The following is a 25070-nucleotide window of genomic DNA, read 5'->3' as shown; positions in this document are numbered from 1 at the left end:
TATCTAAAAACCCCAAAATACCCTTATCATTACCACTGCAACCATCATCCCCCATCTTTCTCTTCGCATCACATGAACACTCTCCGATCTAACCTCCATTTCTCTGCCACAAACCACCTCTGCCACAAACTACCTTATTGCCACTCCTTCATCACCATAACCTTCACCTTTGGAGGAATCAAAATCAACCCAGAGAGGAATTTAAAATGGATGACGATGGGTGAGAGTCAAAATTGGATCTTGGTTTCAACTGAATCTGAAGCTGTTTGAGGGAACAAAACATTGAAAAGGGTGTCATAGAGAAAGCTAATAGAAATAGGGCAAAAAAGAATACAGATCCAAGGTGAGAAGAGAGTGAGGAGAGAGGATCAAATCTGAACAATCAAACACAGAAGTCTCATGTATTTGGATTCACTTTTTCTGGGAGAAAAGAAAAATGGTGAAAGAGACAGAGAGAGAGAAAGAGAGAGAGCTCACTGCGATTTTGGTTCGCAAAGGGGACCGCGGTGGCGGCGGCTGGCGCATTGTCCAGTCAGGGGCACTGGTTCGGTGATGAGGAGAAGGTAGTCCCGGTAGGTGAGGGTGGTCGGCGGTGAAAAGAGGAGAAGGGGGCACTGCGGCTCTAGGGTTGCTAGCGGCGGCAAAGCAGGGACGGAGTGGGTGCGAAGGTCCTCTGGTCGGCAAGACCGAGACAAGGAAGGAGAGAAGGAGGGGTGGTCACTGACAAGGGTCTCTGACGCGATAGGCTCTGGTTTGAAGCCGATGGTGATGGTGGCGAGGAGAAGCTGGCGCGGTGCTCCTGGGCTGGCGGAGGTCCGCGACGTTGCTAGCGGAGAAGGGTGAGCGATGATGAGGAGGGTGAGACGGTGGTTTGTGGTTGATGCTGGGATTGGGTGGCTGTGAACATTGAGAGAGAGAGAGAGAGAGAGAGAGAGGAGGGAAGAAGGAGATGATAGTGTGGAGAGAAGGGTAATTTAGGGATTTTAGATAATTTTTTAGAGTTTGGATAATTTTGCCTATAAAAATAATTTTTTATGGGTACAAATGGTAATTTCTTTTTTCTATGGGTAGATATGTCAGCGTTTTCAACTTTCGTGGGTACAAATGGTAGTTTACTCTTTCAAAAATTGCAAAACCTCTAAGCAACCTACTAGCTGCTGACACGCCATTTGTGTTTGACACAGAGTGCCTGCAGGCGTTTGAAACTCTGAAAGCTAAGCTGGTCACAGCACCAGTTATCTCTGCACCAGACTGGACATTACCATTCGAATTAATGTGTGATGCTAGTGATCACGCCATTGGTGCAGTACTGGGGCAGAGGCATGACAAGCTTCTGCATGTCATTTATTATGTAGCCGTGTTTTAAATGATGTCCAGAAAAATTACACAACCACAGAAAAGGAATTATTTACAGTGGTCTATGCCATTGACAAGTTTAGATCATACTTAGTAGGATCAAAAGTGATTGTGTACACTGACCATGCTGCTCTTAAATATCTACTCACAAAGCAGGATTCAAAACCCAGGCTCATAAGATGGGTGTTGCTTCTGCAAGAGTTTGATATAGAAATAAGAGACAAAAAAGGAACAGAGAACCAAGTGGCTGATCATATGTCCCAGATAGAGCCAGTAGAAGGGACGTCCTTCCCCTCTCTTGAAATCTTTGAGACCTTTCCGAATGAGCATTTGTTTGCCATTCAGGAAACATCATGGTTTGCAGACATTGCAAACTATAAAGCTGCAAGGTTCATACCCAAGGAGTACAGCAGGCAACAAAAGAAAAAATTAATTACCGACGCAAAGTACTACTTGTGGGATGAACCCTATCTCTTTAAGAGATGTGTAGACGGCATAATCCGTAGGTGTGTGCCTAAAGAAGAAGCACAAAGGATCTTATGGCATTGCCATGGGTCACAATATGGAGGTCATTTCGGAGGTGAGCGAACAGCCACCAAGGTCCTCCAATGTGGTTTCTACTGGCCTACACTTTACAGAGATTCCCGAGAGTTTGTACGTAACTGTGACAGTTGCCAGAGAGCTGGTAATTTGCCTCATGGTTACGCCATGCCTCAACAAGGAATCTTGAAGATTGAGCTGTTTGATGTATGGGGTATTGATTTCATGGGGCCTTTCCCACCATCATACTCAAACACTTATATTCTGGTGGCAGTTGACTATGTATCAAAATGGGTAGAGGCCATTGCCACACCCACCAATGATACTAAAACAGTACTGAAGTTCCTCCAGAAACATATCTTCAGCAGGTTTGGTGTCCCTAGGGTACTAATCAGTGATGGGGGCACTCACTTCTACAACAAACAGCTTTACTCTTCCATGGTTCGGTATGGGATTCGCCACAAGGTGGCGACTCCATATCATCCACAAACAAATGGGCAACCTGAAGTTTCTAACAGAGAACTAAAAAGAATCCTGGAACGGACTGTAAGTACCCGTAGAAAGGATTGGGCACGAAGCTTGGATGATGCTCTGTAGGCTTACAGAACAGCATTCAAGACTCCTATAGGGACCTCTTCATACCAACTTGTGTATGGTAAGGCTTGTCACCTGCCTGTGGAACTGGAACATAAGGCCTACTGGGCAACCAGATTCCTAAACTTTGATGCCAAATTAGCTGGAGAAAAAAGATTGCTCCAGCTGAATGAGCTAGAGGAATTCAGATTCACTGCTTTCGAAAATGCCAAGCTTTATAAAGAGAAATAAAAAAGGTGGCATGACAGAAAACTGTCATCTAGAATCTTTGAACCAGGATAAAAGGTTCTGTTATTTAACTCTAGGCTCAGGCTATTTCCCGGGAAACTGAAATCCCGGTGGAGGGGACCATATGTGATTACAAGTGTACCACCATACGATTATGTGGAGCTTCAAAATATTGATTCTGATAAAAAGTTCATTGTTAATGGACAGAGAATCAAGCACTATCTTGAAGGCAATGTTGAGCAAGAGTGCTCAAGGCTGAGGCTAGATTAAAAGCTCAGCAAGGTCCAACTAAAGACAATAAAGAAGCGCTTGCTGGGAGGCAACCCAGCCATGAGCTTAATATTAACAAGGTAAAGAATCAATTGCATAAGTTCACAGGGCTACAGAAGGATTCAGAGTACAAAACAGGAAAAAGGAGCTCACTGGCAAGAAAACGCCAGTAAAAGGCTGTTTTGGGCATTCAACGCCCAAAAGAAGCATCCACTGGGTGTTGAACGCCAGTAAGGATAGCCATCTGGGCGTTGAACGCCAGAAAGAAGCACCTTCTGGGCGTTTAACGCCAGATTGACAGCATCCTGGGTGTTTAGAAAAACGCCCAGTGACAAAGGAGTTCCTGGCGTTCAACGCCAGAAAGAAGCAAAAGCTGGGCGTTGAACGCCCATGAGAAGCAGCATTTGGGCGTTAAACGCCCAAAACATGCAGCATTTGGGCGTTTAACGCCAGGATGGTGGGGAGGAGGTAAATTCGTTTTTGTTTCATATTTTTTATTTTAATTTTAATTTTCATGTTTCAATTCATGATTTCTTGCATAAACATGTTACAAACCCTAATTTCTAAAAACCCTAATTTATAAAAACCCTACTTTAAAAATATCAAATGTATCTTAATCCATAAACACAAATTCTCTTTCAATCCAATCCAACTCTTTTTCAAATTTTCCAAAACAAATCTATCTCTTTTCCTTCTAAAATCTTTTCAACTCATCAATATCTTTTTCAAATCTTCACATTATTTTTTTTCAAAAGCCAAATTTATCTTTTTCAAATATCTTTCATATCTTTTCAATCTTAAATCACATCTTTTTATATATATACTTATTTTTTATAAATCATATCTTCTATCTTATCTTTTTAACATTTTCGAAAACCCACCCCCTCCCTTTTAAAGCCATATCGGCCTCCCTCCTCCCATCCACCATTCACCACTAGCTCTCCTTCTATCCCTCTTCTTTCTTTTCTTTTGCTTGAGGACAAGCAAAACTCTAAGTTTAGTGTGTTTATCCGTGATCACTAAACCATACCCACTAAGATCATGGCTCCTAAAGGAAAACAACCCACTCCAAGAGGCAAGAAAGAGAGTATTCCAAAACCACTTTGGAATCAAAGGAAGTTCTTAACCAAAGAACATTCAGACCATTACTACAAAATAATGGGTCTAAGATCAGTGATCCCGGAAGTCAAGTTCGATCTGAAAGAAGATGAATATCCGGAGATCCAAGAGCAGATTCGAAACAGGAACTGGGAAATCCTAGCTAATCATGAAACAAAAGTGGGAAGAAATATGGTTCATGAGTTCTACGCTAATCTATGGCAAACAGACAGGTAGAGAATATCTAGAACTGCCCTCTATGACTATCGAACTTTGGTCAGAGAAAAGATTGTTCACATCCACCCTGACAAAATCAGGGAGATCTTTAAGCTACCTCAGCTGAAAGATGATCCAGACTCCTTCAATAGGAGAATGATGAGAACAAACAAGGGCTTGGATAAAATTCTAGAGGATATATGCATCCCTAGAGCCAGGTGGACCACCAGCAGCAAGGGTGTTCCAAATCAACTCAAGAGAGAAGATCTCAAACCAGTCGCCAGAGGATGGTTGGACTTCATTGGGCGTTCTATATTGCCCACTAGCAACCGTTCTGAAGTCACCGTTAAAAGAGCAGTGATGATCCATTGCATTATGTTGGGAAAAAAAGTGGAAGTTCATCATCTGATCCCATCTGAATTTTACATACTTGCAAACAAGAACTCCAAAGATGCCAGGTTGGCTTATCCAAGCTTAATCTCTATGCTCTGCAAATATGCTGGAGTAAGGATGGGAATAACGGAGTACATCTCAGTAGAGCAACCAATCACTAAAACCATAATGGAAAAACAACAAGTGCAGGATGACCCCATGGTGCACGAAATTGTGATCTCCAGGCTCGAACAAATCCTGGTAATGGCTCCAAAGCTTGGTGCTCTGATCTTAATTCATAATTGTCACAACTTCGATACAACTAACCAGCAAGTGCACTGGGTCGTCCAAGTAATACCTTACGTGAGTAAAGGTCGAATCCCACAGAGATTGTTGGTATGAAGCAAGCTATGGTCACCTTGTAAATCTCAGTCAGGCAGATATAAAGTGATAATGGTGTTTTTGAATATTATATAATAGAATAGGGATAGAGATACTTATGTAATTCATTGGTAAGAATCTCAGATAAGCGAATGGAGATGCTTTTCGTTCCTCTGAACCTCTGCTTTCCTGCTATCTTCATCCAATCAGTCTTACTCCTTTCCATGGCTGGCTTTATGTGATACATCACCACTGTCAATGGCTACTTTCGGTCATCTCACGGGAAAATGATCCAATGCCCTGTCACGGCACGGCTAATCGTCTGGAGGAATCACCCTTGTCAATGGCTTCATCTTATCCTCTCAGTGAATAATATGCTCACGCACCCTGTCACGGCACGGCTATTCATCTGTCGGTTCTCGATCATGCTGGAATAGGATTTACTATCCTTTTGCGTCTGTCACTAACGCCCTGCAATCGCGAGTTAGGAGCTCGTCACAGTCATTCAATCGTTGAATCCTACTTGGAATACCACAGACAAGGTTTAGACCTTCCGGATTCTCTTGAATGCCGCCATCATTCTAGCTTACGCCATGAAGATTCTGGTTAGGAGATCTAAGAGATATTCATTCTAGCTTATTTCATGTAGAACGGAAGTGTTTGTCAGGCACGCGTTCATAAGGGAGAAGGATGATGAGCGTCACACATAATCATCACCTTCATCATGTTCTTGGGTGCGAATGGATATCTTAGAAGAGAAATAAGAAGAATTGAATAGAAAACAGTAGTACTTTGCATTAATCTTTGAGGAACAGCAGAGCTCCACACCTTAATCTATGGAGTGTAGAAACTCTACCGTTAAAAATACATAAGTGAAGGTCCAGGCATGGCCGAGATGGCCAGCCCCCTAAAACGTGATCAAAGGATCATAAGGTAATCCAAAGATGCCTAATACAATAGTAAGAGGTCCTATTTATAATAAACTAGCTACTAGGGTTTACATGAGTAAGTATTTGATGTATAAATCCACTTCCGGGGCCCACTTGGTGTGTGTTTGGGCTGAGCTTAAGTGTTGCACGTGCAGAGGCCATTTGTGGAGTTGAACGCCAGTTTCTGTGCCAGTTTGGGCGTTCAACTCTGGTTTTGGATCCTTTTCTGGCGCTGGACGCCAGATTTGGGCAGAAGGCTGGCGTTGAACGCCAGTTTACGTCGTCAATTCTTGGCCAAAGTATGGACTATTATATATTGCTGGAAAGCCCTGGATGTCTACTTTCCAACGCAATTGGAAGCGCGCCATTTCGAGTTCTGTAGCTCCAGAAAATCCATTTTGCGTACAGGGAGGTCAGAATCCAACAGCATCAGCAGTCCTTTTTCAACCTCTGAATCTGATTTTTGCTCAAGTCCCTCAATTTCAGCCAGAAAATACCTGAAATCACAGAAAAATACACAATCTCATAGTAAAGTCCAGAAATGTGAATTTAACATAAAAACTAATGAAAACATCCCTAAAAGTAACTAGATTCTACTAAAAACATACTAAAAACAATGCCAAAAAGCGTATAAATTATCCGCTCATCACCCCATCAAGAGGAGAGCATAGGAATTTCTCCTAGAAATCCCTCAATTTGAATATTGGGAACATCTTGAAGCATCTGTTACTAAATTGCAAGAAGCTATAGACCAAATAAAAGAAGAACAGCAAAACTAAAATAGCATGCTCTGCAAACTGCTCAGGGAACAAGAAGAGCAAGGGCGTGACTTAAAGGAACTGAAGCGTCAGAAGTTATCTCTTGAAGGACCAAGCACCCCACAGACTAGAGGAACATCCACATTCCAAATTCAAGGTTGTTGAGTTCTAATCTTAGCCTTAACTCTGTGATAATTGTTCTTATTTGAGTTTTACCTTAGAAGTTATAGTAGTAGTTAGTAGTTATTTTATCTCCAATTAAGCTATAATTTATTTTTCTCATCATCATTAAACATGAATAAAATAGAAGATTTTCTTTAGAATAAGGAGGCAATATTTTTCGAGTTTTAATAAAAGAAATTCTAATTATTTACATGTGGTGGCAATGCTTTCTGCCTTCTGAATGAATGCTTGAACAGAGCATATGTCTTTGGAATTTGATGTTCTTGAATGTTAAATATGTTGGCTCTTGAAAGAATGATGAATATGAGACATGTTATTGATAATCTAAAAAATCATAAAAATGATTCTTGAAGCAAGAAAAAGTAGTGAATACAAAGCTTGCAAAAAAAAAAAGTATATGCGAAAAAAAAAAGAGAGAAAAAGCAAGCAGAAAAAGCCAATAGCCCTTAAAACCAAAAGTCAAGGGTAATAAAAAGCATCCAAGGCTTTGAGCATCAGTGGATAGGAGGGCCTGAGGGAATCAAATCCTGGTCTACGCGGCTAAACCAAGCTGTCCCTAATCATGTGCTTGTGGCGTGAAGGTGTCAAGTGAAAACTTGAGACTGAGCGGTTAAAGTCAAGATCCAAAGCAAAAAGAAGAGTGTGCTTAAGAACCCTGGACACCTCTAATTGGGGACTTTAGCAAAGCTGAGTCACAATCTGAAAAGGTTCACCCAATTATGTGTCTGTGGCATTTATGTATCCGGTGGTAATACTGGAAAACAAAGTGCTTAGGGCTACGGCCAAGACTCATAAAAGTAGCTGTATTCAAGAATCAACATACTAAACTAGGAGAATCAATAACACTATCTGAATTCTAAGTTCCTATAGATGCCAATCATTCTGAGCTTCAATGGATAAAGTGAGATGCCAAAACTGTTCGGAAGCAAAAAGCTACTAGTCCCGCTCATTTAATTAGAATCTGAGCTTCACTCAAAAACTCTGAGATATTATTGCTTCGTGACTTATTTGTATTCTATTTTATTTGTCTAGTTGCTTGGGGACAAGCAACAGTTTAAGTTTGGTGTTGTGATGAGCGGATATTTTATACGCTTTTTGGGGTTAATTTCATGTAATTTTTAGGATGTTTTAGTTAAGTTTTTAGTATATTTTCATTAGTTTCTAGGAAAAATTCATATTTCTAGACTTTACTATGAGTTTGTGTATTTTTCTGTAATTTCAGGTATTTTCTGGCTGAAATTGAGGGAGCTGAGCAAAAATCTGATTCGGGCTGAAAAAGGACTGCTGATGTTGTTGGATTCTGACCTCTCTGCACTCGGAATGGATTTTCTGGAGCTACAGAAGTTCAATTGGCGCGCTTCCAATTGCGTTGGAAAGTAGACATCCAGGGCTTTCCAGAAATATATAATAGTTCATACTTTGCTCAAGAATAGACGACGTAAATTGGCGTTCAACGCCAGTTCCATGTTGCAGTCTGGCGTCCAGCGCCAGAAATAGGTTACAAGTTGGAGTTCAACGCCAGAAACAGGTTACAACCTGGCGTTGAACGCCCAAAACAGCCCAGGCACGTGAGAAGATTAAGTCCCAGCCTTAGCACACACCAAGTGGGCCCCAGAAGTGGATTTCTGCACTATCTATCATAGTTTACTCATTTTCTGTAAACCTAGGTTACTAGTTTAGTATTTAAACAACTTTTAGAGATTTATTTGGTATCTCATGACAATTTTAGATCTGAAATTTGTACTCTTTGATGGCATGAGTCTCTAAACTCCATTTTTAGGGGTGAGGAGCTCTGCTGTGTCTCGATGAATTAATGCAAGTATTTCTATTTTCTATTCAAATACGCTTGTTCCGATCTAAGATGTTCATTCGCGCTTCATTACGATGAAGGTGATGATTCGTGACACTCATCACCATTCTCAATCCATGAACGTGTGCTTGACAACCACCTCCGTTCTACATTAGATTGAATGAGTATCTCTTAGATTCCTTAATCAGAATCTTCGTGGTATAAGCTAGAATCCATTGGCAGCATTCATGAGAATCCGGAAAGTCTAAACCTTGTCTGTGGTATTCCGAGTAGGATTCAGGGATTGGATGACTGTGACGAGCTTCAAACTCGCGAGTGCTGGGCATAGTGACAGACGCAAAAGGATAGTAAATCTTATTCCGGTATGATCGACAACCTACAGATGATTAGCCGTGCGGTGACAGCGCACCTGGACCATTTTCACTGAGAGGACGGATGGTAGCCATTGACAACGGTGATCCACTAACATACAGCTTGCCATAGGAGGAACGTGCGTGTGTGAACAAGAAGACAGAGGAAAGCAGAGATTCAGAAGACAAAGCATCTCCAGAACTCCAACATATTCTCCATTATTGCATAACAAGTAACCTTTAATTCATGCTCTCTTGTTCATTTGCAAGTCAACTGATAACCACAAATTAATATCCTGACTAAGAGTTGCAAGATAACCATAGCTTGCTTCAGACCAACAATCTCCGTGGGATCAACCCTTACTCACGTAAGGTATCACTTGGACGACCCAATGCACTTGCTGGTTAGTGGTACGAGTTGTGAAAAGTGTGATTCACAAATCGTGCACCAATCATCTACCTAATAAAACACGAAATAACAAAAAGAAAATAAAATAGATATGATTAAATAACATTGGGTTACCTCCCAACAAGCAATTCTTTAATGTCAATAGCTTGACAGTGAGCTCTCATGGAGCCTCACAGATAATTAGAGCAAGGTTGGAACCTTCCAACACCAAACTTAGAGTTTGAATGTGGGGTTTCAACACCAAACTTGGAGTTTTGTTGTGGCCTCCCAACACCAAACTTAGACTTTGACTGTGGGGGCTTTGGTTGACTCTGCAGTGAGAGAAGTTTTTCATGCTTCCTCTCCATGGTTACAAAAGGAGACCCTTGAGATTTAAACACAAGGTTGTCCTCATTCAGTTGAAAGACTAACTCTCCTCTGTCCACATCAATCACAGCTCTTGCTGTGGCTAGGAAGGGTCTTCCAAGGATGATGGATTCATCCTCATCCTTTCCAGTGTCTAGGATTATGAAATCAACAGGGATGTAAAGGCCTTTAACCTTTACTAGCACGTCCTCTACTTGTCCATAAGCCTGTTTTCTTGAGTTGTCTGCCATCTCTAATGAGATTCTGGCAGCTTGCACCTCAAAGATTCCCAGTTTCTCCATTACAGAGAGTGGCATGAGGTTTATCCCTGACCCAAGGTCACATAGAGCCTTCTCAAAGGTCACGGTGCCTATGGTACAAGGTATTAAGAACCTTCCAGGATCCTGTTTCTTCTGAGGCATTGTCAATTGATCTAGATCACTCAGTTCATTGATGAGCAAGGGAGGTTCATCTTCCCAAGTCTCATTACCAAATAATTTGGCATTCAGCTTCATGATTGCACCAAGGTACTTGGCAACTTGCTCTTCAGTGACATCTTCATTCTCTTCAGAAGAAGAATACTCATCAGAGCTCATGAATGGCATAAGGAGGTTCAATGGAATTTCTATGGTCTCTAGATGAGCCTCAGATTCCTTTGGTTCCTCAGAGGGAAACTCCTTGTTGATCACTGGACGTCCCAGTAGGTCTTCCTTACTGGGATTCATGTCCTCTCCCTCCCTTGTAGGTTCGGCCATGATGGTTAAATCAATGGCCTTGCACTCTCTTTTTGGATTCTCTTCTGTATTGCTTGGGAGAGTACTAGGAGGAGTTTCAGTGACTCTTTTACTCAGCTGGCCCACTTGTGCCTCCAAATTTCTAATGGAGGACCTTGTTTCATTCATAAAACATAAAGTGGCCTTAGATAGATCAGAGACTATGTTTGCTAAGCTTGATGGATTCTGCTCAGAATTCTCTGTCTGTTGCTGAGTGGATGATGGAAAAGGCTTGTTATTGCTAAACTTGTTTCTTCTACCATTATTAAATCCTTGTTGAGGCTTTTGTTGATCCTTTCATGAGAAATTTGGATGATTCCTCCATGAGGGATTATAGGTGTTTCCATAGGGTTCACCCATGTAATTCACCTCTGCTATTGCAGGGTTCTCATGATCATAAGCTTCTTCTTCAGAAGATGCCTCTTTAGTACTGTTGGATGATTCCTTCAATCCATTCAGACTCTGAAAGATCATATTGACTTGCTGAGTCAATATTTTATTCTGAGCCAATATGGCATTCAGAGTATCAATTTCAAGAACTCCCTTCCTTTGAGGCGTCCCATTACTCACAGGATTCCTTTCAGAAGTGTACATGAATTGGTTATTTGCAACCATATCAATGAGTTCTTGAGCTTCTGCAGGCATTTTCTTTAGGTGAATGGATCCACCTGCAGAATGGTCCAGTGACATCTTTGATAGCTTAGACAGACCATCATAGAATATATCCAGGATGGTCCATTCTGAAAGCATGTCAGAAGGACACTTTTTGGTCAGTTCCTTGTATCTCTCCCAAGCTTCATAGAGGGATTCACCTTCTTTCTATTTGAAGGTTTGAACATCCACTCTAAGCTTACTAAGCTTTTAAGGAGGAAAGAACTTGGCTAAGAAAGCCGTGACCAGCTTATCCCAAGAGTTCAGGCTATTCTTAGGTTGAGAGTCCAACCATATTCTAGCTCTGTCTCTTACAGCAAATGGGAAAAGCATAAGCCTGTAGACCTCGGAATCAACCCCATTGGTCTTAACAGTATCATAGATCTGCAAGAATTCAGTTAAGAACTGAAAAGGATCTTCAGATGGAAGTCCATAAAACTTGCAATTCTGTTGCATCAGAGAAATTAATTGAGGTTTCAGCTCAAAATTATTTGCTCCAATGGCAGGGATTGAGATACTTCTTCCATGTAAATTGGAATTAGGTGCAGTAAAGTCACCAAGCATCTTCCTTACATTGTTGTTATTTTCGGCCATGTCTCCTTCTTTTTCGAAAATTTTTGTCAGGTTTTCTCCAGAGAGTTGTGCTTTAGCTTCCCTTAGCTTCCTCTTTAGAGTTCTTTCAGGTTCAGGATCGGCTTCAACAAGAATGTTCTTATCCTTGTTCCTGCTCATATGAAAAAGAAGAGAACACAAAAGAAAATATGAAATCCTCTATGTCACAGTATAGAGATTCCTTATGCAAGTATAAGAAAAGAAGAATGTAAGAAGGAGAAGAGGAAAAATTCGAACACAGAGAGCGGGATGGGGTTCGAATTTTTGGGTGGAGGAGGAGTGTTAGTAGATGAATAAATAAATAGAAGGAGGTGAGGAAGAGAAGAATTCGAAAATTTAAATAAAATAAAATAAAAATATTTTAAAATTAAAGTTAAAATTCGAAAATTAAAATTGAAATCAAATTAAATTGAAAATTAAAACAATTAGTTAAAAAAAGGGAATTTTCAAAAAGAGGGAAGGGATTTTCGAAAATTAGAGAGAGAGAATTAGTTAGGTAGTTTTGAAAAAGATAAGAATCAATTAAAAAAAGTTAAGTGGTTAATTGAAAAAGATTTAAAAATCAAATTTGAAAAGATAAGAAGTTAGAAAAGATTTTGAAATTGATTTTGAAAAAGATGTGATTGAAATTTATTTTGAAAAAGATTTGAAAAAAGAAATTTAAAAAGATTTGATTTTGAAAATTAAAGTTGATTAATTGACTAACAAGAAACAAAAGGATTTGATTTTAAAATTTAAAGATTGAACCTTTCTTATTAGGCAAGTAACAAACTTAATATTTTTGAATCAATCACATTAATTGTTAGCATTGAATTCGAAAATATGGAATAAAAATAAGAAAAAGATTTTGAAAATTAATTTGAAATTTTCGAAAATCTGAAAGAAAAATTGAAAAAGATTTTATTTTTGAAAAAGTTTTGAAAAAGATAGAATTTTTAAATTGAAAATTTGATTTGACTCATAAGAAACAACTAAATTTTAAAAAGTTTTGAAAAAGTCAACTCAAATTTTCGAAAATTTATGAGTGAAAAAGGTAAAGATATTTTTTTTATTTTTCAATTTTAAAAAAGAAAGAGAAAAACATCAAAAAGACTCAATGCATGAAAATTTTGGATCAAAACACATGATGCATGCAAGAATACTTTGAATGTCAAGATGAACACCAAGAACACTTTGAAGATCAAGATGAACATCAAGACTTATTTTTGAAAAATTTTTTAAGAAAGGAAAAATATGCAAGACACCAAACTTAGAAATTTTTAATATTTAGACACTAAGAATTCAAGAATGCATATGAAAAATAAGAAAAGACACAAAACAAGAAATTTTAAAGATCAAACAAGAAGACTTATCAAGAACAACTTGAAGATCATGAAGAACACCATGCATGAGTTTTCAAAAAATGCAAGAAAGAGATAAACATGCAATTGACACCAAAGTTAAAATTTTTTTATTCTTTAGACATTAATGTTTCAAGAATGCATATGAAAAACAAGAAAAGACACAAAACAAGAAAATACGAAGATCAAACAAGAAGACTAGCCAAGAACAACTTGAAGATCATGAAGAATACAATGCATGAAATTTTCGAAAATAATAATAAAAAATTTTTTTTAGAAAATTAAAAAGATGCAATTGACACCAAACTTAAAACTTGACTCTAGACTCAAACAAGAAACACAAAAAATATTTTTGATTTTATGATTTTATAAAAAAAAATTTTTGAATTTTTTGAAAATTATTTTGGAAAAACGAAAAAGAAGAAAATTTTTTTTTTGTATTTTTCAAAAATAAGAAATAAAAAGCTTAAAATAAAAATAAAATTACCTAATCTGAGCAACAAGATGAACCGTCAGTTGTCCAAACTCGAACAATCCCCGGCAACGACGCCAAAAACTTGGTGCACGAAATTGTGATCATTAATGGCGCCAACTACTTGGTACGCACAATTGTAATCTCAACTCTTTATCACAACTTCGCACAACTAACCAGCAAGTGCACTGGGTCGTCCAAGTAATAAACCTTATGTGAGTAAAGGTCGATCCCACAGAGATTGTCGGCTTGAAGCAAGCTATGGTCACCCTTGTAAATCTCAGTCAGGCGGATTCAAATGGTTATGGTGAATTGATAATAAAAACATAAATAAAATATAAACTGGGATAAAGATACTTATGTAATTCATTGATGAGAATTTCAGATAAGCGTATAGAGATGCTTTCATTCCTCCTGAACCTCTGCTTTCCTGCTGTCTTCATCCAATCATTCCTACTCCCTTCCATGGCAAGCTGTATGTAGGGCATCACCGTTGTCAATGGCTACATCCCATCCTCTCTGTGAAAATGGTCCAATGCACTGTCACTGCATGGCTATATTATCTGTCGGTTATCGATCATACTGGAATAGGATTTACTATCCTTTTGCGTCTGTCACTACGCCCAGTGGTGCCCGAATTGTGACTCTCTTACAATTTCGCACATATGACCAGCAAGTGCACTGGGTCGTCCAAGTAATACCTTACGTGAGTAAGGGTCGAATCCCACAGAGATTGTTGGTTTGAAGCAATCTATGGTTATCTTGTAAATCTTAGTCAGGAAGTCAATTATGTTTATCAGTTGAATTGCAAATAAACAATAGAGCATGGATTAAAGGTTACTTGTTATGCAGTAATGGAGAATATGTTGGAGTTTTGGAGATGCTTTATCTTCTGAATCTCTGCTTTCCTCTGTCTTCTGATTCACGCACGCACGTCCTCCTATGGCAAGCTGTGTGTTGGTGGATCACCGTTGTCAATGGCTACCTTCCATCCTTCCAGTGAAAACTACGCTCACGCGCTCTGTCACAGCACGGCTAATCACCGGTTGGTTCTCGATCCGGTTGGAATAGGATTTACTATCCTTTTGCATCTGTCACTAACGCCCAGCCTTCAGGAGTTTGAAGCTCGTCACAGTCATTCAATCCTTGAATCCTACTCGGAATACCACAGACAAGGTTTAGACTTTCCGGATTCTCATGAATGCCGCCATCAGTTCTAGCTTATACCACGGAGATTCTGGTTAAAGAATCTAAGAGATACTCATTCAATCGGATATAGAACGGAGGTGGTTGTCAGGCACACGTTCATGGTTTGAGGAAGGTAATGAATGTCACAGATCATCACCTTCATCACAGTTAAGCGCGAATGAACATCTTAGATAGGAACAAGCGTGTTTGAATGGAAAACAGAAATACTTGCATTAATTCATCAAGACACAGCAGAGCTCCTCACCCCCAACAATGGGGTTTAGAGACTCATGCCGTCAGAGAATACAAAGTTTAGATCTGAAATGTCATGAGATACAAAATAAGTCTCTAAAAGTTGTTTTAATACTAAACTAGTAGCCTAGGGTTACAAAATATGAGTGGACTATGATGGATGATGCAGAGATCCACTTCTGGGGCCCACTTGGTGTGCTAGGGCCCACTTGGTGTGTGCTGGGGCTGAGACTTTAAGCAATCCACGTGCAGAGGCCATTTGTGGAGTTGAACGCCAGTTTTTATGCCAGTTTGGGCGTTCAACTCCAGTTTTTTATCCTTTTCTGGCGCTGAACGCCAGAATTGGGCAGAGAACTGGCGTTGAACGCCAGTTTATGTCGTCTATCCTTGTGCAAAGTATGGACTATTATATATTGCTGGAAAGCCCTGGATGTCTAATTTCCAACGCAATTGGAAGCACGCCATTTCGAGTTCTGTAGCTCCAGAAAATCCACTTTGAGTGCAGGGAGGTCAGAATCCAACAGCATCAACAGTCCTTTTTCAGCCTGAATCAGATTTTTGCTCAGCTCCTTCAATTTCAGCCAGAAAAATACCTGAAATTACAGAAAAACACACAACTCATAGTAAAGTCCAGAAATATGAATTTTTCCAAAAAACTACTAGGAATAGACTAAAAACTAACTAAAACATACTCTAAACTATATGAAATTATCCCCAAAAAGCGTATAAAATATCCGCTCATCACAACACCAAACTTAAACTGTTGCTTGTCCTCAAGCAACTAGACAAATAAAATAGAAGACTAATAGGTTGAGAGGCAATAATATCTCAGAGTTTTTGAATGAAGCTCAGATTCTACTTAGATGAGCGGGACTAGTAGCTTTTTGCTTCTGAACAGTTTTGGCATCTCACTTTATCCATTGAAGCTCAGAGTGATTGGCATCTATAGGAACTTAGAATTCAGATAATGTTATTGATTCTCTTAGTTCAGTGTGATGATTCTTGAACACAGCTTCTTTATGAGTCTTGGCCGTGGCCCTAAGCACTTTGTTTTCCAGTATTACCACCGGATACATAAATGCCACAGACACATAATTGGGTGAACCTTTTCAGATTGTGACTCAGCTTTGCTAAAGTCCCCAATTAGAGGTGTCCAGAGTTCTTAAGCACACTCTTCTTTTTGCTTTGGACCTTGACTTTAACCGCTCAGTCTCAAGTTTTCACTTGACACCTTCACGCCACAAGCACATGGTTAGGGACAGCTTGGTTTAGCCGCTTAGACCAGGATTTTATTCCTTTAGGCCCTCCTATCCACTGATGCTCAAAGCCTTGGGATCCCTTTTAATTGCCCTTGCCTTTTGGTTTTAAGGGTTATTGGCTTTTTCTGCTTGCTCTTTTTTTTTTTTTTCTACAAGCTTTTTCTTGCTTCAAGAATCATTTTTATGATTTTTCAGATTATCAATAACATGTCTCATGTTCATTATTCTTTCAAGAGCCAACATATTTAACAGTCTTAAACAACAAATTCAAAATATATATGCACTGTTCAAGCATTCATTCAGAAGACAGAAAGCATTGCCACCACATTTAACCAATTAGAATTTGTTTTATTTAAACTCGAAATTTTATTGCTTCTTATTCAAAAGATCTACTATTTTATTCATGTTTAATGATGATGAGAAAAATAAACTATAGCTTAATTGGAGATAAAATCAAAATAGATACTAATTACTACTATATGACTTCTAAGGTACTTTTATAAGGACACTGTCACAGAGTTAAGGCAGAAATTGGAATTTAACAACCTTTATTCTGGGGGTATGGGGGTTCCTCTGATCCTTGGGAGGCTTGGTATCACAGAAGACTTTTGGCGCTTCAGTTCCCTTAAGTCACGTCCCTGCTCCTCTTGTTCTTTAAGCATATGGGTCAGCATTTGACTGTGTTCCTTCTGTTGTTTTATTATCTGCTCCATAGCTTCCTGCATCTTGGTGATGGATGTCTCCAGATATTCCCAGTATTCAGCTTGAGGTATCTCTGGAAGGAATTCCTGTGCTCTCTTCTTGATGGGATCCTCCTGTGCCTGTTGTCTCTCCATTGATGCTTTGGTGATTGACTTTTCAATTAGGATATATTCAGTTATTCCCATCTTGACTCCAGCGTCCTTGCAGAGCAGAGAAATCACGCTTGGATAAGCCAACCTGACCTCTCTTGAATTTTTGTTAGCAATCTTATAGAGCTCTATTGAAATCAGCTGATGAACCTCCACTTCCTTTCCCATCATGATGCAATGAATCATCACTGCTCTTTTAACTGTGACTTCAGAACGGTTGCTGGTGGGCAACAGAGAACGCCCAATGAAGTCCAGCCATCCTCTGGCAACTGGTTTGAGATCCTCCCTCTTGAGTTGATTTGGGACGCCCTTTGTGTTGGTGGTCCACCTGGCTCCAGGGATACAGATGTCCTCTAGAATCTTATCCAGGCCAATGTCTGCTCTCATCATCCTCCTGTTGAAGGAGTCTGGATCATCCTTTAGCTGAGGTAGCTTTAATATCTCTCTGATCTTGTCAGGGGTGGTATGAACAATCTTTCCCCTGACCATGGTCCGAAATTCGTAGCAGGCTGTTCCAGATAGTCTTTGCTTGTCAGTCTGCCACATATTAGCATAGAACTCCTGGACCATGTTCCTTCCTACTTTCGTTTCAGGATTAGCTAGGACTTCCCAGTTCCTGATTCGAATTTGCTCCTGGATCTCCGGATATTCGTCTTCTTTCAGATCGAATCTAACTTCCGGGATCACTGATCTCAGACCCATTACTTTAAGATAATGGTCTGAATGTTCTTTAGATAAGAACTTCCCTTGATTCCAAAGTGGTTTTGGAACGCTCTCTTTCTTGCCTCTAGGAGTGTATTGTTTCCCTTTGGGAGCCATGATCTTAGTGATCTCGGAAAAACACACCAAACTTAGAGGTTTGCTTGTCCTCAAGCAAAAGAAAAGAAAGGAGAGGGATAGAAGGAGATCGAGGTGCACTTGTTGATGGAGGAGGGGGGAGGCCGAACCCAATTTTAAAGGGGTGGGGGTGGCTTTTCGAAAAAATGGAAGAGATAAGATAAAAAGATTGAGTTGAAAAAGATAAGATAGAAGATAGAGTTTAATTTTGAAAAGATATGATAGATTTTTGAAAAAGATAACTCTGAATTTTGAAAAAGATAATATGGATATTTGAAAAAGATATGGATTAGTTGAAAAGATTTTTAAGTGAAAAAGATAGATTTGTTTTCAGAAAAGATTTTGAAAAGAGTTGGATTGAATTTAGAAAGATGGATTTTTAGAAATTAGGGATTTTAGAAACCAGGGTTCTTGATATGTTTATGTAAAAATTATGCATTGAAGCATAAAATTTGAAATTAAAATGGAAATACGTGTGGGATTACTGGATTTGGCTCCTTCCTGTCCTCCTGGCGTTTGAATGCCCAAACACTGCCTGTTTTGGGCGTTCAGCGCCCAAATGCTGATCTCCTGGGCGTTCAGCGCCCAGTTGCTGCCATTCCTGGCGTTCAACGCCCAATGGGTGGCCATTTCTGGCGTTGAACGCCCAATTGCTGCCATTACTGGCGTTTTCTTGCCATTGAGCTCTTTTACTCTGTTTTGTGTGCCGAGGCCTTCTGTAAATGATTATTTACCTTGTTGTCAATGAACTCTATATAAACAAATAAAAATAAAAATAGAAATAGGGCAAAATGCTTAGAGGATTGTTGCCCCATGGCTGGGTTGCCTCCCAGCAAGCGCTTCTTTATTGTCTTTAGCTGGACCTTGCTGAGCTTTTAATCTAGCTTCAGCCTTGAGCATTCTTGCTCAATGTTGCCTTCAAGATAATGCTTGATTCTTTGTCCATTGACAATGAACTTCTTATCAGAATCAATATCCTGAAGCTCCACATAACCATATGGTGACACACTTGTAATCACGTATGGTCCCCTCCACCGGGATTTCAGTTTCCCGGGGAATAGCCTGAGTCTAGAGTTAAACAACAGGACCTTCTGTCCTGGTTCAAAGATTCTAGATGACAGCTTTTTGTCATGCCATTTTTTTTATTTTTCTTTATAAAGCTTGGCATTTTCGAAAGCTGTGAATCTGAATTCCTCTAGCTTATTTAGCTGGAGCAATCGTTTTTCTCCTGCTAATTTGGCATCTAAGTTTAGGAATCTGGTTGCCCAGTAGGCCTTATGTTTCAGTTCCACGGGCAAGTGGCATGCCTTACCATACACGAGTTGGTATGGAGAGGTCCCTATAGGGGTCTTGAATGCTGTTCTGTAAGCCCACAGAGCATCATCCAAGCTCCTTGCCCAATCCTTTCTACGGGTACTTACTGTCCGTTCCAGGATTCTCTTTAATTCTCTGTTAGAGACTTCAGCTTGCCCGTTGGTTTGTGGATGATATGGAGTGGCCACTTTGTGGCGAATTCCATACCGAACCATGGCAGAGTGAAGCTGTTTATTGCAGAAGTGAGTGCCCCCATCACTGATTAACACTCTAGGGACACCAAACCTGCTAAAGATATGTTTCTGGAGGAACTTTAGCACTGTTTTAGTATCATTGGTGGGTGTGGCAATAGCCTCAACCCATTTTGATACATAGTCAACTGCCACCAGAATATCAGTGTTTGAGTATGATGGTGGGAAAGGTCCCATGAAGTCAATTCCCCATACATCAAACAACTCTATTTCCAAGATTCCTTGTTGAGGCATGGCGTAACCATGAGGCAGATTACCAGCTCTTTGGCAACTGTCACAATTACGTACAAACTCTCGGGAATCCTTATAGAGTGTGGGCCAATAGAAGCCACATTGGAGGACCTTGGTGGCTGTTCGCTCACCTCCGAAATGGCCTCCATATTGAGATCCATGGCAATGCCATAGGATTCTCTGTGCTTCCTCTCTGGGGACACACCTACGGATGATTCCGTCTGCACATCTCTTAAAGAGATAGGGTTCATCCCACAAGTAGTACTTTGCATCAGTAACTAATTTTTTCTTTTGTATTCGATTCTACTCTTTGGGTATGAACCTTGCAGCTTTATAGTTTGCAATATCGGCAAACCATGGTGCTTCCTGAATGGCAAATAGATGCTCATCAGGGAACGTCTCAGAGATCTCAAGAAAGGGGAGGGACGTCCCTTCCACTGGCTCTATCCGGGACAGATGATCAGCTACTTGGTTCTCTGTCCCTTTTCTGTCTCTTATTTCTATATCAAACTCTTGCAGAAGCAATACCCATCTAATGAGCCTGGGTTTTGAATCCTGCTTTGTGAGTAGATACTTAAGAGCAGCATGGTCAGTGTACACAATCACCTTTGATCCTACTAAGTAGGATCTGAACTTGTCAATGGCGTAAACCACTGCAAGTAATTCCTTTTCTGTGGTTGTGTAATTTTTCTGGGCATCATTTAAAACGCGACTGGCATAATAAATGACATGCAGAAGCTTGTCATGCCTCTGTCCCAATACTGCACCAATGGCATGATCACTGGCATCACACATTAACTCAAATGGCAATGTCCAGTCTGGTGCAGAAATGACTGGTGCTGTGACCAGCTTAGCTTTCAGCGTTTCAAACGCCTGCAGGCATGCTGTGTCAAACACAAATGGCGTGTCAGCAGCTAGCAGGTTACTTAGAGGTTTTGCGATTTTTGAAAAATCCTTTATAAACCTCCTATAGAATCCTGCATGCCCCAGAAAGCTTCTGATTGCCTTAACATTGGCAGGTGGTGGTAATTTTTCAATTACCTCTATTTTTGCTTGATCCACCTCTATTCCCTTGTTTGAGATTTTATGCCCAAGAACAATTCCTTCAGTCACCATGAAGTGACACTTTTCCCAGTTTAAAACTAGGTTGGTTTCTTGGCATCTTTTCAGAACAAGTTTCAAGTGATCAAGACAGGAGCTGAATGAGTCTCCATATACTGAGAAGTCATCCATGAAGACTTCCAAAAATTTTTCCACCATGTCAAAGAAAATAGAGAGCATGCATCTCTGGAAGGTTGCAGGCGCATTACATAGCCCAAATGGCATCCTTCTATAAGCAAACACTCCAGATGGGCATGTGAATGCTGTTTTCTCTTGATCCTGGGGATCTACTGCAATCTGGTTATAGCCTGAGTAGCCATCCAAAAAGCAGTAATAATCATGACCTGCTAGTCTCTCTAGCATCTGGTCTATGAATGGTAAAGGAAAATGATCCTTTCTGGTGGCTGTATTGAGCCTTCTGTAGTCAATACACATGCGCCACCCTGTAACTGTTCTTGTAGGAACCAGTTCATTTTTTTCATTATGAATCACTGTCATGCCTCCCTTTTTTGGGAAAACTTGAACAGGGCTCACCCAGGGGCTATCAGAAATGGGATAAATAATCCCAGCCTCTAGTAATTTGGTGGCCTCTTTCTGCACCACTTCCTTCATGGCTGGATTTAGCCGCCTCTATGGTTGAACCACTGGTTTGGCATTATCCTCCAATAGGATTTTGTGCATGCATCTAGCTGGGCTTATGCCCTTAAGGTCACCTATGGACCACCCAAGAGCTGTCTTGTGTGTCCTTAGCACTTAAATAAGTGCTTCCTCTTCCTGTGAATTTAAAGCAGAGCTTATGATCACTGGAAAAGTGTCACCTTCTCCTAGAAATGCATATTTCAAGGATGGTGGCAGTGGCTTGAGCTCTGGTTTAGGAGGTTTTTCCTCCTTCAGAAGAAAGTTCAGAGGCACTTTCATGTCCCCTGAATCCTCCAAATCAGGCTGAACATCTTTAAAGATGTTTTCCAACTCTGATTCGAGACTCTCAGCCATGTTGATCTCTTCTACCAAAGAGTCAATAAGGTCAACTTTCATGCAGTCTGTTGATGTGTCTGGATGCTGCATGGCTTTGACAGCGTTCAACTTGAACTCGTCATCGTTGACTCTCAGGGTTATTTCCCCCTGTTGGACGTCAATGAGGGATCGTCCAGTTGCTAGGAAGGGTCTTCCTAGAATGAGAGTAGCACTCTTGTGCTCCTCCATTTCCAGCACAACAAAGTCAGTGGGAAAGGCGAATGGCCCAACTCTGACAATCATGTCCTCAATCACGCCTGATGGGTATTTAGTGGAACCATCAGCAAGTTGGAGACATATCCGGGTTGGTTTAACTTCTTCAGTTAAGCCAAGCTTTCTGATAGTGGATGCAGGTATTAGGTTGATGCTTGCCCCAAGATCGCATAAAGCTGTCTTGGTGCAGTCACCTTCTAATATGAATGGTATCAGAAAACTCCCAAGGTCTTTAAGCTTTTCAGGAAAGCTTTTCAGAATGACTGCACTGCATTCTTCAGTGAGGAGAACTCTTTCTGTTTCTCTCCACTCCTTTTTATGACTCAAGATCTCTTTCATGAACTTGGCATAAGAAGGTATTTGCTCAAGTGCCTCTGCAAATGGAATCTTTATTTCAAGAGTCCTTAGATAATCTGCAAAGCGAGCAAATTGCTTATCCTGCTCCTCTTTCCGGAGTTTTTGAGGATAAGGTATCTTGGCTTTATATTCCTCAACCTTAGTGGTTAAAGAATCCTTTTTAGAGGGGTTGTTATCAGCACTTGTGTGTGTCTGATCCCTCACTGGCAATTGAGTACCAGAGTCAGAAGCTGGAGTGACGTTAGACGCCAACTCACTGTCTGTTCCTGGCGCCTGAACGCCAGAAATGTGCCCATTTTGGGCGTTCAACGCTGGATTCTGCAGCATTTGGGCGTTCAACGCCAGATTCTTGCCCATTTCTGGCGTTGAACGCCAATCCTGCCTTGTTTCTGGCGCTGAACGCCAGTTTTGGGCATGGTCTGGGCGTTCAGCGCCAGCCTTCCACCCATTTTCTGGCGTTTTTGTGCCAGAATTATTTTTCCCTGGGCTCTTACTGTCCTCAGGTGAATCTTTGGTGGGTCGCTCATTTCTTGAATTTTTGATGCCTTGAGGTGGGGTGTTTAATGTTTTCCCACTTCTTAATTGAACTGCTTGGCATTCTTTTGCTATTTGTTTTGATAGCTGCTGCTTTGTTTGTTTAAACTGTTCGTCCATATGTATATTAGCTATCCTTGTCTCCTGTAGCCTGTCCTTGAATTCAGCTAGCTGCTTTGTTAGAAAATCCAATTGCTGATTGAATTCAGCAGCTTGTTTTACAGTACTGAATTCAGCAGTTACTGTTTTAACCTCTTCATTCATGGAAGGGTTGCTGCTTAGGTACAGATGCTGATTCCTGGCAACTGTATCAATGAGCTCTTGAGCCTCTTCAATTGTCTTTCTCATGTGGATAGATCCACCAGCTGAGTAATCTAAAGACATCTGAGCTCCTTCTGCAAGCCCATAGTAGAAGATGTCTAACTGAACCCACTCTGAAAACATTTCAGAGGGGCATTTTCGTAGCATCTCTCTGTATCTCTCCCAGGCATCATAAAGAGATTCATTATCTCCTTGTTTAAAGCCTTGGATGTCCAGCCTTAGCTGTGTCATCCTTTTTGGAGGGAAATATTGATTCAGGAATTTTTCTGTCAGCTGTTTCCATGTCCTTATGCTGGCCTTAGGTTGGTTATTCAACCACCTCTTAGCTTGATCTTTTACAGCAAATAGAAACAGTAATAGTCTGTAGACATCCTGATCTATTTCCTTATCATGTACTGTGTCAGCAATTTGTAAAAATTGTGCCAGAAACTCTGTAGGTTCTTCCTGTGGAAGACCGGAATACTGGCAACTTTGCTGCACCATGACAATGAGCTGAGGATTCAACTCAAAGCTACTAACTCCAATGGAGGGTATGCATATGCTACTTCCATATGAAGCAGTAGAGGGGTTAGAATATGACCCCAAAGTCCTCCTGGACTGTTCATTTCCACTTATGTCCATGATGGATATATGGATATAACTTGGACTGATTTATCTTTTTATTTATTTTATTTTATAAGAAGTAAATACTTAAATAAAATAAAATAACTAAAAAGAATTTGAATTTTGAAATAAGTTTTTTTTTTCGTATAAACAAAAAATTAAAAATTAATTAGTTAAAAAAAACAGAACTTTTTGAAAAAGAGGGAGGATATTTTCGAAAATTAGAGAGAGAGTTAGTTAGGTAGTTTTGAAAAAGTTAAGAAACAAACAAAAAGTTAGTTAGTTAGTTGAAACAAATTTTGAAAAGATAAGAAGTTAGGAAGTTAGAAGAGATATTTTGAAAAGATATTTTTGAATTTAGTGAGGAGAGAGAAAAACAATAAGATAGTACAAGATTTAAAATTTTTAGATCTAATGCTCCTTGTTTTTTGAAAATTTTTGGAGGGAAAACACCAAGGAACACCAAACTAAAAAATTTTAAGATCAAGACACAAGGAAAACTCAAGAACACTTTGAAGGCTCACAAGAACACAAGAACATGAAGAAAGAACACCAAACTTAGAATTTTTAGAAAACCAAACCAAAATTTTCGAAAACCAAAGGGAAATTAACAAGAAAACACCAAACTTAAAGTTTGGCACAAAATTTAATAGAGAAAATATTATTTATGAAAAAGAAGGTTTTGAAAAGAATATAAAAGACTCTAACCCAATTATCAAGAACACAGATTAACGCTCTAGCCAAATGAGTTATGGGACCTTTGAAAATTTTTGGAAAGATTATTTTTGAAAACACCAAACTTAAGATTTGGCACAGGATTTAATAGAAAAATTATTTTTGAAAAAAGTCTTAAAAATATGATAGCCAATTATCATGAACATAAATACCACGTTCTAATTAACTGAGATATAAATTTAAAGTGTTTTAACAAGGGATAAATAATAAAAGACTCTAAACCAAAAAGAAAAATTTTTTTTCCTAATTTAAGCAACAAAATAATCCGTTAGTTGTTCAAACACGAACAATCCCCGGCAACGGCGCCAAAAACTTGGTGCCC

The 25070-nt window shown here is 39.8% G+C and overlaps 1 non-coding gene across 1 annotated transcript; it reads left to right on the top strand.

The window, feature by feature from the left end:
* Positions 1 to 11356: 11356 nt before the first annotated feature.
* LOC148573787 (small nucleolar RNA R71) lies at positions 11357 to 11464 on the top strand. Its single transcript, XR_015906691.1, has one exon. It is a non-coding gene; the product is annotated as a small nucleolar RNA R71 (small nucleolar RNA).
* Positions 11465 to 25070: the final 13606 nt, after the last annotated feature.

Source organism: Arachis ipaensis, chromosome B2 (genome assembly GCF_059453495.1).
Source record: "Arachis ipaensis isolate K30076 ecotype BB chromosome B2, ASM5945349v1, whole genome shotgun sequence".
NCBI lineage: Eukaryota > Viridiplantae > Streptophyta > Magnoliopsida > Fabales > Fabaceae > Arachis > Arachis ipaensis.
The sequence above is the reverse complement of the archived record's forward strand: the minus strand, read 5'-3'. Positions and strand labels throughout refer to the sequence as shown.